Source organism: Hetaerina americana, unplaced genomic scaffold (assembly GCF_022747635.1).
Source record: "Hetaerina americana unplaced genomic scaffold, ioHetAmer1.1.p SCAF_8, whole genome shotgun sequence".
In the NCBI taxonomy this organism is placed as follows: Eukaryota; Metazoa; Arthropoda; class Insecta; order Odonata; family Calopterygidae; genus Hetaerina; species Hetaerina americana.
The window spans coordinates 68,318,053-68,332,726 of record NW_027287427.1 but is presented as its reverse complement, the minus strand read 5'-3'; the positions used below and the strand labels follow the sequence as shown (position 1 = coordinate 68,332,726).

The following is a 14,674-nucleotide window of genomic DNA, read 5'->3' as shown; positions in this document are numbered from 1 at the left end:
AAGGGGAAGGCTTGACAGAAAACTTTCGTCGCCATTGCCCTGCTCTTAATGGAAGCCAAAATGACCATCTCTGTCGAAGCACCCACCTAACTAAATACCGAAATAATGTGGCTCACACTGTATTTTCTTTCTTTATGGGAGTAAGTTCTGTCATTTCCATACGGTGTTCTAGAATACAATATTGTGCAATGAAAGCTTACGTCTCTTCTAAGTGTGCGGCATTATTTTAGGATTCACTTAATGTCGGAGCAGATATTTCTTGACGAATGAAGTAACTTCGCTGTTTTCCAACAGTTTTTCTCCCTGGGATACTACTAAAATACCTGAATTTAAAAAAAGTGAACTTAATACTATTTCCTAAAGTAAAATAGGAACTGGCTCTTAGAAAAATAAAATTGTTGAGACGTAGGGCCATCTTGATGGGATTGGAAATACCAAGCAGCTCGCCCTTGTTACCTCTTACAGATTGAAATTTTTAACGGAACCTCTAACACTCCCGTGCCTCAAACACTAGGTTGTAAGGAGATAAGCTAACGAAGAACAACCCTTTTCATGAGGCCTCTCTCTTTTTAATCAACCTATCAGGACTACGAGAATTATCTAGCCATACATTAAAGTACTAGCACTTTTTTAGATCCAATTAAAACTTCTTAATTTTATATCAAATGGAAGCTCGATATGTCTCACATCATCAGTATTTCAATTCTAGAATTGGTTTACTGTCTCACATATCTCTCACATCATGGTTAATATCCTTTATTCTATTCTTCAAGTAATATTTTTTAGCTAAAATTTTAAGAAAAATAACGCCCTGTTCAAAATACAGATATTAGCTGTTATGTAGCATAAATATAGGACTTTTTTCAAAATGAATTCGCTTCGCCTAAAATCTATAAAGTAAGCAAACACTCGCTGTAAAAATTGCATTCTAAATATGTCGGTTATGAACATTTGTTCTCTTTTACTTTATTTCCATGACCTCCCCTCCTGCAAAATCTACCATGGGGCTAATAATACATTTTCAACATCATCGCCGAAGAAACCCACTTCCAATTTATGCGAGAGACTTTTTTGAGAATAAACCTTCGGTCATAGTTAAAAGCATTTGGCCATTGGCCATTCAGTCTCTTTAATCACTTAAGTTTCCGAGGTCAAATGACCTCCGTTTCCCGTTATTATCCTAGCTTCTTTGTATCCATCTTAACTCTTTCGACCATTCCCCCGTCCATGCGATCCTATATAGTCATCGATCCCTCACACCCAGACCTTTCCTATCGTCAGCTTTCTTTCGCCCTTCTCCGTAGATGGCAGCGGTCACTTTAACCATTATGAGAGCTCTCACCGCACGGCCCTCTCGCCGTCTGTCGGGGTGACTAATGCATCGGTATTCTCTCAAACGGACTTCAGACGTGTATCACATAAGGTCGCGCACGACGCTTGCGTTAGCGCCCACGGCGGGTGAAATTTCTTGCAGCCGATTCGTCTCCGATTGTTTTCTCAATGAACGGCTAGCACTGACGGGTGCTCGGGGCTGTATACAGTTTTATTTTCCTTTTTCCATCATTAATTACCCAAGAGTGTACGCGTTATTAATGAATACATTCGGGGTGCATTAATTACACTGTCTGTAAGGTAAATCCCGTCGTTATTAAATCGCTTTCAGCCCCCTCAGCCAGTTCTAAGGCGTAGTCTAATATTTAAGAGGAATGAAATGCTAGAGCTATAGGGCCATCTTGATAGGATGAAAAACGTGAAGAAATTTTCCCATGTTACTCCTGACAGAATTGAACTGTTCTCGGAACATCAAATATTCCTGTGGATCATACACCAGGAAGTAAAAATCTAAGTTAGCAAATAGGTTCATACGTTGCTTTTGCTTCAATTTTTTTTATTTTGTTAATGAAGAGGGTTTAAAAATTCTTTCATGTGACTGATTTATTTATGAGTCACCGGCAGTAGGGCTATATAAAGGAATCGTTATACGTAAGGGAAAAAAGACATCCCGACTTCCCTGCACGTCATTTCCTTCTCATACAGAGTCATTAAAGTCTGATGGTGAGTTTTTAGAGGAAGCTTACCTCTGTTTTACTAATTTATTTCAGTATTGCAACACTCTCTTTTCTTGCGTACTTGTTTCGTCTCTGCCAGATTCATACGTTCTTGATGCATATTCTTATACTCCTGAGACCTTTTATATTCTTGGAAATGAGAGTATCTTCGATAGGGATGATTCGATTATGTATTGCTGTTTTGGTGAATGTTTTCGGTTAAAACTCAATTCTTTCCTTCAATTATTAAAGGCGTGTTTTTCCTGTAAAAGTGTACTCTCGTTATTTAATTTATTAAATTGGGGATGGGAATACGAGATGCCATCAAATACACATTTCATTTAGTACCCCTCTCTGAACGAGTGTAATTAGATGTGAAAACCTCTAGTTAGTGGAAGTACAGCCACAGTAAACAAAAGATTCACACAGCTTCATCCAAGCTGTTTTATTTTTCGGGAATTAGATCTTCCTGAGAAACTACAGGCGGTACAGGGCAAGGAGCTATCCCCAATGCCCTCTTGACGTGTGAATTTCACGCACCGTATAGGGCTTAGTATGAGGTGAGGTCTATACTGGACCGTCAAACAAACCTTTGGGAAATATAAGGGTATTCAAAATAATAATATTTGATACTTTTCCGAATGAATACATGACGAGTTTCGTATTTGCATCGACATGCTTTGTGCCCAATAGGTTGCTGTGAACACTTAGCATTTTGCCTAAGAGACAAAATTGTCGTCCAAATGTTGATTTATGAATACAATTGTTTTTTTGCAGTTGCATCAAAACGTTATATAACCCAGGGAAAGGATAATATTGCCAGGTTATCCTAGGTTATGTCATTTGATTCATATTGCATTATAACTTAGGCTTCCGTTAGCTAAAGCCATATGTGTGACTTACTAAGTTGCACTTTTTAAATTACTAATTTGGTTTATTTATAAAATATATCCTTTCTTGTAGGGTAGAATTTGGATTTTTCACATGTTATATAGGTCAAAAGGTCAGAATTAGTAATATTCTCATCGTAACATGAAATGGTTCTGAGCTACGAATTATTCTATCAGGTGAATTAAGCAATATTTAGGACTCGTATTATAAAGGTTTAGAATCATTTACGTGGTAAGAACTTTTTATACGCTAAGTAATTTAATTTTGCAGGAGGAAATGAAGAATGAAGACGTTATGTACGGGTAGATTGAATTATTTCTGAAGTAACGGTCATATACATATGAGTCAAACACACCCACCTCCAACATTGCATAAGGGACAAACATTAAGAGAATATGTAGGTCCTCTTCAATTATATTTGTACTCTTTACACGGGTTGAACGCATTGAAGGTGTCAGGGGGAATTCTTGGAGTTGGTGGTGGGTAACAAAGTCAAAAGAGGTTTCTTCATAAATCATTGCCTGTCCTTTACCTCCTTATGCCATGTATTATTCTTCGGTCCCATATTATTTGTTCTTTCAAATGGTTAGCTGAGATTTAAAAAATCTCTCACATTGTATCTAAAATTTACAAAGAGGGTGGAGGATTGGGTTCTCTTGCCCCTCCCTCCGTTTGGATAAAGTCTTTGATTTTAGATAAATATAACGAAAAATTATGCGGGAGGTGTTATTTCGTGATGGTGAAACCACATTCGGAATGTAGAGAAAGTATTTAGAACCCCTCAGAATTGGCATTAATCAAGGGGTTTGATAAATTAAAAAAAACCTTGAGGTTAGCGAAAAATTGTTTATAGGAAGATTCGGGTGTGGTTGGGGTTAATGGAGAAATTAGAAAAGGGTTCCCACCTGGAAAAAAGTAAGCAAGACAAATGAATTAAGAAAGTTAACAGGGATCTGACATTAGCTTCCGACATTGAGGCCCATAGTGATAAGGACTCCATACTATGTCAGTGTATTAGATCATTAAGCTAAAGTGAGGGAAATGGACTCCAACGCTGATTGATTAGAATGCTCTTCTCATGAAATATTTAAGGTTGAAAATTTAAGGAAGGTTGAAAGTTTAAAGATCACGGCAATTTCAATCAAAAGATCTAGTTGTCAACTGTTATTTCTATATCGTACACTGCAATTTAATCAAATTACAGTGTTAAATAATACCTGTGTCCTATCGCCCCTGTCATACATCCAAGCCATGTACCGCGGGATACGTTGAAGATTATTATTCTTATGATTATCAGGAGTCTATCAGTTAAGGGTGGATTTTGGATGGACCCTAGCAATAGATAGTATTGCACTTCTAAGTCCGGATTAACATAACGAAATATATCCCTCAAATCCGCACTATACTTTACAATAACTCGTTATATAGCTTTATATTTTCTCTACCTCCCTAAATTCCTACCCAAATTCATATTCTTTTCCTCCTTCTACGTCACTTCCTAAACGTTCTATTATCTATTACCAATTTTAGTATCCATTTTCCCCTCTGTATCTCCTGGATCCTTTTACCCTGCCTTTGTTGAATTTCCCCGAAACATTTTCCCCTGTCATTCCTTGCATTTCTTAGAATGTAATCCTTTCTGTACATCTTATTTCTTCTATTCTTCCTCACACCCACGATGAAGATGCCAACATGACATTTTAGATAACTGAAATATAGGTATCATATTTTACGGGGTATAGGTCTCTCTCTTTAAAAATCCCCATTGTGGGAGTGCCATTAAAAGACAGCTTCGAATAGAAATTGCGATCAATATTGCCATCATGTGGCACTTATCACTTTGCCTGTGGTCTATTGGTATGACGTTTATTATCTTAAATTAATTATAATAATATCTGTGAAACGTGCCAACTGTATGGATAATACACGTATTCTTATTCCTAACCTGTGTCGCCGGTAACTGAAGTCACACGCCCCAGCACCCAAGACTATTTCATTCGCTGGGGAATCTCGCTCAAGTCTTACCGGTATTTGATTCGCAGTTCACTCGAACCCGTTAATTCAAAGTCTGAGTCACTGAGGCAAGGACGACTTGTTTGTCATACTCCTTTCAGTTTTTCTTTCGGAAATACCATGGGAACGGTTGGGACATGTGGTCAGCATAGCTGGAATACTACTACGAACATTTAGTTTGATTGATTGAATCAACAATGCTATTGTTTTCTGGATAAATCCCTTGGATATAACGAGAGGATAAAATATTTTACCGCAATATATTAGCATATTTGAATTCAATTATTTGTTAATCCATTCACCTTATTATATTTTTCAAATAACTCGTGCGAAATGATTCCCTATCAGGCATGGATATTCCAAAATGTGTAACATCTGATATAAATGCTTTTTGGAACTATTTCTGACATCTCATTGGTATTCATCTTGTACCGTTTCATGAATAATTAATCGGCGATTAATTTTGTTTCTTACAAACTAATTAGGTAATGTAGGAAGTGGTTCTTTCGGGTTTTCTTCCGCGTGTATCCATTTTTCGGACGATATTTCGCCAACATTAGGTAATATTATTGGGTTGAAAATTGATTTTAATGAGTCACCAAATATGTTTCTTACAATTACAAGTCAAAATTTTACATAGGGACATCCTATTCTTTCATCGAAAAGTGGTGTTACTCAAGCGTTCACAGAATTTTGAATAACATTCATGACTGGAAAATAATTCCACTTAGGAGTTTCTCTATAGTGGAGTCTATTTAATCTATTTAGTCGATAATGTCTATTTAAATCTATATATATTTAGTGAAAATATATAGCTATTATGATTTTTTTCAACAATCCATGTAGGTAAATTTCTGTGATAGAGGGGAAAATTTTAGGAGGGTAGGGATGTTTGACGAAATGAAAGGAGGAAGGAAGTATGCAAAATTGGCGAGGGGTTCATTGTAAGGCCGGATGTCGGGTTGTGTTTTCTTAAGAGGGACAAGGAAATCGTCCCTTTACCATTTTGGTAGCTTGTGTCCATGAAAAACCTACCGTAGCCGGTAGATCACCGATAATAATAATAGGTAACATTGCTGTCATCTTTGACCAATCCAATGTTTTCAATTTATTTAATCCGTTGGTTAAATCAGCGCCAGTCAGTGAAAACGAAAACCCGCGAATAAAATTTCACAAGAAATGTATTTTGGATGGAGATATTGGTTCTGTCTTTTCTTCAAAAACTATCTTTTTCGGATACTGTAAGCGATTAAGTTAATGCTTAAGAATATGTATCGACTTGATACGGCTGAATATGAAATTGCGAGCTTTGATGTCTATTTAGTTCCTGCTCGAAATTCATTTGGCGTTCTTCCTCTTTTTTCATTTTAGTTCTCTTTACCAGATTAAACCTATGTCGTTCTGTGAGTTTAACGGTTGATCCTAGCTCCGAGCTGGTAGTTATTTCCTTGTGAATCGGGAAAATCAGTGAAGTCGTCGAATGGAAAAGGTATTATTTATGATTGACAAGGAACTTTTCATCATGTAAGAATAGTCAACCATGGGGACATTCAGTTATGAAGTTGATTTAAAATAAATTCTTCTATCAAATAATTTATGATTTTAGGACAGATATTAACGATTTATTTAGAACGTTGAAAGCTCGCATTGTACTCGTTCGCAGATATAGAGCTTCTCAACAGAGATTCTGGAGGAGTATTCAGCTGGAGTTAACGCTGAAATTCATTTATCTGGTTCTATCAAGCAAAAGAGATTTAATGACAAAGTTTCACCTCGAAAAAAATAAATATAAAACATGATATCCACAGCCATACCAAGATTATGCAAGGAATACATGTATGCATAATGCAAGGGATGCCCAATCTGATTCAACTAAGTTATATTTATGGTTTGATATCTCTCAGCTTTAAGGAATAAATGCCTTTTGAATGTGATGATATTTCTACATGGGTGGACATATCCCGAGAAATGAATGAAAGAAATTCCCAGGAACAGATAATGAGCTAAGATACGAGAAGCAAAGCATGTAATTCTAGTTTGGTAGCTTTTTTCGTAACAAAATGATGCACAATAATCCTGTGGTACCCGGGTTCGTATTTTAAAACTAGCAAAAATCAGGTTTATTTATCCGTCTCTCCATGGGGTTGTGAAAAGTTTTTTTTTCAACAGCATTAATCTACCGTAATAAAAGTGGTGAATCGTAATTTGGTTTTGTGTCCGGACCTATGGACTGCGAACGACGATTTTAAACTGCTTCATTGAGACTCCTTTGCAAAGGAATTTATGCTAATTAATTCGTTGTAAATTCAGGCGCTCACCCATTCACCTGCATATTTAGTTCCTCTCGTGAGTCATAGAATGCGTTCTGCGTCCCACGATTTGATAAGCCATAAAATTATTCGGGGATATACATCCTAGTCTAGAGAAAATAAATGGAGACTTCCCGTATTTCATTCGCAGCGTTTTAAAGTTTAGAGGAACACGTACCCGCGAAATACCGGCTGAAGTTAGGCCGGTTCACTGTTACTTGTAGGGCACACTTTTTGCGCTGAGGAGCTTAAATATTATTCAGTGCCATTTGTCGCCATTTCTTGGAAACTTAAATAGACCAAATGACCAGATGAGTTTCTCTAAATTAAACAAAATGGGAAAAATCTCTAACATTTTAAACGCTTTTAGAAATTTTTCGACTGCTCTATCAGTCTGAATTTCAGAGTGCTGGTGATTTATTTGACAATTTTCAGAGCCCGTCTTTTCTGTGTTTTTCACAAAGCCAATGTGTATGTTTGCCTAAAAATTTGGAAGAAATGTAGGATCGAGTGTGTAGAAACGTGATTTCAAGTATACAGTTGGAAAAGGGAACTGGCACACGTATATTAGTCAGCATCGGAATGTTTGGTAGGCTTCGATTCGAATCAGATTTCTTGTATATAGTAAAGATCGAGTATAAAAATTATCTTCACTCATAATAATTATCCTGCTCCTGCATATTTGGGGGTAAGAGGAAAAACCTCTCCTCTTATCTCGTTTTCCCGTAATTACTTGCTTTCCATTAATTCTGAGAAAATGAAAGTTGAAATTACAAGTAGTGCTTGAATGTAAATATGCATCGGCAAAGAATTATGTCGATACTAACTCAAATACCTCCACAAAAGTCAGCAACGCGTTTTGTTGGCTATCATGACGATTTCATTCACACAATTGTCTCTTTAACATGTCGTAAACATTGAGTGTCTATTCCACTTTAATAACAAAGTAAAATGACCGAAAACGACTATCACGCACGTATAATTTGTAGGCGTACGATAAATTCAATAGTATGCATGTAATCAATACTCAATGGTACTTTTTTGCTCGAAGTACGATTCATGTTCACAGAAAAAACTGTTAGCTCTGCATGTCACCAGTTAATTTGTGATTCACTTAGCTAATTTTATTAATTTTTTGAAATTCAAACTAACTATTAAATCGTCTAAGCGATCATGTCAATACGAGCATTTTAGCGAGGATATACTGTATACTACGTGTGTGTATAGTCTACGATAATCATTCGCCATAGCAATATAATTCTTGAAAAGGCTTAAAGCTGTCAATTGGGTGATTTTAAAATCACGCTGCAGATCACCTCCGAGGTCTTTGCCGGCTATGCCTCCTAAGAATCATTTTTCAAAAAGAAATAAATATTATGAAAATACTTCAAATATTCCTTGAGACAATGGGGCAAGAGGCACGCATGGGGTATAATTAATTATTAAATAAATTATAGAATGAAAGAATTAATATTTAATGCTTTGTCTAATTAACGTGAAAGAGAGGAAGCATGACCCGGGGTATAGTGCCATAGAGGTAACTCATGACAAATATAAGACAAATTTCTTTTTCCTTCATGCCATATCCGTAGCACAAAGGATGTGCTCTGGTACATCAAATAATAAGGCAGATACTAAGACATATGCCATGCTTGTACATTTAATATTAAGACAGATGGAAACCGATAAATAATATAGCTCAGGTATCTGGCAGTTAATAAAATCACTGATAAGGAACCCTGAAACTAAGACTGACCGAATTGTCTGCGGCTTTCTGCTCACACTGATACGGGTTGTGTCAGGTAATTGAGTCCTCTAAGTGCAGGTATATTTGCCAGAAATTTTCATACGGAGCGAAATTGAGATCTGAGCACTCGTTTCAAATGTAACTGCGGTTAACGATTTCAGTGATTAGATCGAGTAGATATTTTTAATGATTCAATCAATCATTAATTCAGTGGGTAATATGAGGGAATAATTATGAGATTATTACAGTGAAGGTGAGGACATAAAGTGGCCCATAGGGTCAAGAGTTCATTTGGGAGTTTATGACAAGACTTTAAAGGTTTCATTGATAGCGGTTACCGGACCACCGATGAAGACTTATGACATTTTAGATCTTCCGCACATTGGTGGGTGAAAATGAAGATTAGGGTAGATATAAAAGGGTTGGAAATTTCGGGAAGAATTTAATGGATTAAGGGTTTCACTCTTAACTTTCCCGTTCGGAGAATGCTCTGGTGCTCTTTAAATGCTGATCTTCCGCACATTGGTGGGTGAAAATGAAGATTAGGGTAGATATAAAAGGGTTGGACAATTTCGGGAAGAATTTAATGGATTAAGGGTTTCACTCTTAACTTTCCCGTTCGGAGAAAGCTCTGGTGATCTTTAAATGCTTTCCACAAGAAACACAATCATGTACCGGAGCGTTTGTAACCGAAAAATCCTTAAAACCAACCCTTGAATTCATGTCGAGGCTTCTGCGTTTGAAATTAAGAAGACATCGATCCGAATCAATCCTTTGACAGAATCAGAAAAAGAGCAGAGTTTTGGTTTTTGACTTTCTGACCTAAAACATCGCAAAATAAAGCTGGCATTTTACACAATCCATCATTAACGCCACACGACTGGGTATTAGGACGAAATTTGTAATTCTGTTGACACGTGAAAGTAATCCTAATCGACGCACGGAACCCTCTTGTCACCTGATTAACTATCGGCTGCATTGTCACGTTCGGTTGGCAAGGTGCGACTGTCACGTTCCCTACTGCATCTCTTGATCCGCATCCAAAAAATTTCCTCCCGTAATTCGACCCGACGAATTTGGCAAAATCCGTGGGTAGTCGCCCCGTGGACCAAAATGCTCACCTGTTGCGTGCCCGCGTTCAGCCCACTTGTCGGCTCGCGGAATGGCTCTCAGCTCTCCGGAGCGCACTTTCACGATCGTGGAATCACAAGCAATGCGATTTCGAGTCGATGCTGAGTCTTTTTGGTTTCCCCCGTCCGCGTGTCGAACGCTCATGTGCCTTCTGTGGACAGGTAGTTCAAGAGGATAGCGGGTAGATGACGCCCCTCACCGAGTTTTCCGTACGACATCTGCAGGGAATGAGATACTACTATTCGTGTAAGCTCGATGTAGGAGGCAACATACAAATAGCTTTCAACGTGGGCCTTCATCGGAGCATGGGAATGTCAATCAATGTGGAGATTGCGTCTGCGGAGCAGACGATTATCCATGGCAGTCAGGAATGCGTCCGTAGGTACTTCAAGGGTGGATAGATATCGAGGGGAGAATATTTATTTATTTAGTTCAGAAACAGCATCACCCCAATGTATTGCCAACTCTCGCCTTGAGATGTTAGGGGTGACACAAAAGATCATTCAACCGTGTCGTGCACAAATGTCCTCGAAAACGGAATAGGGAAAGAAGTTCGGATGACCTATAATGATGAACCCTTGACGATTTTAACAAAACAATTTATATCATTCATGGCTCGGCGATCAGTAAGAGAGTAAATGCCGAGAGAAGTACTGATATAATCTAAAGAAAGATACCGATAGAGTAAATGACGTTGGTGAATGATAGAGAGAAATAAATTTATCGGGCGATCAAGTAGTTTGAGAGAAGTGGGTGGAGCAGTGGCCCAAATTAAGGAGCAATGTAAATAGAATCATTAAAATTTTATTTTGCCTCAGAATCGTAAAATCACTTGTAATTTTCATTGTTTCAAAACTCCTTTCTGTTCCATCGCCAACGTATTTCGTACGCAGTCGCGGCAATCTTATAGTGGCTAAAAATTCTTGTTATTTTCGCTTCCGGAGTTCATTTCCCTTACAATAAAAGGTAACAAAACGAGGTCACACCCAAGTATTGGCTTACGTCGTTTTAGTCATTTATATCTTGAATAAAGAGACTTTCGTGTGATAGCAAATATCAGAAACTTTGCAATTGATCATAATTACTCCGTAAGCATATTAAAGAAACAAGTTGTGTAGAAAATAGGATAGTACTTAAGTGATGGTGTCACATTAAAAACACTATCATGGAAAGCAGCGGGAACCACTTCAATTAAACGACGAAGTTTTTAATAGGGTGGGCGAGGAGAGGAAGTTGAAGGGGAAATCCGAAAAAGCCAGAGGAAATGAGTGGAGGAAATATTGAAAAGTCATGGTATGTCAACGATGCAGTGATAAAAGGGACATCATCAGGAAAGTGGAGGAGAGGAAGGGAGTGGGTGGGCTTTTTAGACAGCACGAAGCAATGAAGAAGGAAATTTAAGCCAAATATGAGAAAGTACTAGTGATACATGGGCAATAGTCTTTCAGAGCAGTGCAAAACTGTGTTTTGACACTACCTGTTTTGAATAAAATAAATCAATTTTTAATCTATGGCATATTTTGTACACACTTCTATCTAAGCGCGTCAATAATACTATACGTGAGTCTGACCTCTGCATGAAAAAGGCAATACTCTTCAATAAAAGTTGGGGAATGTATTTGAGCATGCGTTGAAATATAATTACCAAACGTTCAGCCATTTTGGACCCTCAGTTTTTGTTTTACTATCGTTTTAGTGGGTCGGTGTGAGGGTTTTTTTGAAAATGGAAAATATTGATTATCGAGCCGTAATTAAATGTTTGTTTTTTTGAGGAAATATATATTACGCGGTTTACGGGGACTCTGCAGTATCATTTACAAGCGTGAAATTTTGGGCAGTTAATTTTAAACGTGGCTGTATCAGCTTGCCTGATGATGAGCGTTCGGGACGACCAAAAACTGCAATAACCACCGATAATATTGGGAATGTAGATTGATATATACATGTACATCGACATAATACCCCGCAAGCCGCCGCAAGGGTTTGTGGCGGGGGGTGTTGGGTCACCAACCGTAAAAAGGAACAATATCACATGCAAAACAGCAACGTGGAAAATTACACCCACAGCAGCGCACACACTCATGCAAACACATACAAATATATATATATATATATATATATATATATGTATACTCGTATATGTACACAGGTTCAAAGAACATAGGGCTGGAAACAAGGAAGCAACGCGTCAAGACTTTCGTATGGAGCATGGCGCTCTATGCTTCCGAGACTTTAAACATTGGAAAAGTGGACAAGCAAAAAATAGAAGCCTTTGAAACGTGGTGCTGGATGAGAATGCTGAAGATTGAATGGAGATGGAAAGTAAGGGACGAGGAAGTATATAGAAGAGCAGAAGAGGATAGGACCATATAGAGAATTCTACGGCAAAGAAGAAATAAATGGATTGGACACACATTGATGCACAATGGATTGACTGGGAATACAATAGAAGGAAAGATTCCACGAGGAAGACAAAGAGACATATACATAGGACAAATTAAGGACGTAAAACAGAGAGGGTATTAAGGATTGAGGGCATTAACATGAAATAGAGCAGAATGGAGGGCTGCAATAAACCAATTCTAGGCGTGAAATGCTGACGATGATGATATGCACGCCCATGCAATAGATTGGCATTAATTAGCCAGAAATTCACAAGAATTACATCATTATGAGCTCCAGCAAAACAAATATGAGGGAAGGCTGAAAAGTAATGCACACATGTTTATAAACAGCGAGCAAAAACAAATAGCAAAGATGAAGAAAGCCGCAAGCATCTAGCGAAAGAGACTGTATGTATAATGCTACTATGTACTACTACTACGACAAAGCCATTACTGTTTCCACACGGAAAAGTGTTTCAATTTTTTCATCAATTGTTCTCCTAGTGGCACAATTGAAAAAATTTGATGTGGAGTAATTATTGGTCAGCAGTTAGCATTGATAAATTGTTCTCAACTTTCATTATCCACCCTAGAGTAATACCAATACGGGCCGGGCTTTCTTCATCTGTGCAATAAGAAAAACGTCACATCATTCTCAACGGCGTCCTCCAACTGACGGTGTGGTCACGCGTTATACTTAATTAACTCTTTCACAATTTTCTAGCCCAATAGATCCATTTCAGTATCTAAAGAAAGCGCGTGTTGTTGCCAGCAAAATATCTGTGGATCTAAATCTGTACAATAGATGTCGAATTATTATTTTAAATGGTATTCTACCGTTTGAGGTAGGTTTAGGATGAACAGAGGCTGACCAATGATACATTTCTTTACCTCTCCTAACAAAAGACAGCCTTACACCAGGGACTGCAATAGACCCCTTTTCACTTCCGAAGCTTTTCTTCTTCCCTGCACTCAAATATGCTGATTCTTTTCCAATTCCTTCCTTGCTTCTCACCACTCACACCATTCCTCCTACGTATCTCTTTTCTTCAACATGTCATCGCCAATCAAAATTATGTACATACGTTACACCTTTGGATTTCAGTAAAAATCCCCTCTTCTCCCGCATAATGCCTAGAATTTCCTCGTTTGTGTTTCTCTGTGTCCATTTCACCTCTTCCTTCATGTCCTTACCCGAATCTCAAAAACCTCCAATCCGTGTTTATCATCTTGCTTTAATGACCATGTTTCCGCCCCGAGCAAAACTACGACTGTTATCAAGGTTTTACAGAAACTTTGCTTATCCTTCCCCAAAGTTTCTGTAATCAATACCCTCTCTCTGTGAAAGCTTCTTTGACCAATGCAATTCTTCTTCTTACGTCGTTCCCACTAACCATCTTGATCCAAAAGACTGCGAAAATAGGTAAACTACTCCACCTGCTCTAGTTTTGGCCCTCTAATTTCAACGTTTGTCTTAGTTTTCTCTGTCTCGAAATCTCATGACCCTTGCTTTGTTTACGATGATTATCGTCCCATACCCATCGTAGCGATTTTCTCATGCACTCAGCAATGATTGTAACCCCTTGATTGACTGGCTAACTAAACTAAATCTTGATTTATCGAAAACCTAACTCATTTTATGAATTCCTCATCAACTTTCATTCCTAAAAACTAACAAATAGAGGTCACGTCGAGCTAAGCCCAAAGTTGCTTAAAATTCAATCTATCAGGGCCAGAGGTGGTCAGTTTCTTTTCGCCCCCCCCCTCTGGTTTACCGCAAAAATCTCATATTCAGGAAGTCACACCAACTGGATTTGTAGAAGGCGGTGACCGAAGCCATGAGCCGGGCTTGTACCTTAGGCTCCCCGGTCAGAGCGCTCTTCACACAGGGTCGCCACTCTATGCGGCAGTGAAAGACAACCAGTTCTAAAATGTCATTATTTTTAAATAGCTATAATTATTTGCTCCTTAATACTTATGCTACTTTCCTGAGTCCAGATTAAAATAATTCATTCAATAAAAATATCACATAGTTAAACAACTGTTATATGTAGGTATATTTTTAAATTATCGTTATATATACAAAGCGAACGGTAACTACGGCCGTATAAATATAATGGGAAGAGTTCACCCCAGCCGTACTCTTATAAG

The 14,674-nt window shown here is 37.9% G+C and overlaps 1 protein-coding gene across 1 annotated transcript in view; it reads right to left on the bottom strand.

The window, feature by feature from the left end:
- The window catches only part of LOC139697622 (uncharacterized), a 61,004-nt gene extending 50,771 nt beyond the window's left edge, over positions 1-10,233 (bottom strand). The window contains exon 1 of the mRNA XM_071596402.1: positions 10,130-10,233. The gene's annotated coding sequence lies outside the window, so the exon portion shown is untranslated. The remainder of the gene's footprint in view (positions 1-10,129) is intronic.
- Between the last annotated feature and the right edge of the window lie 4,441 nt (positions 10,234-14,674).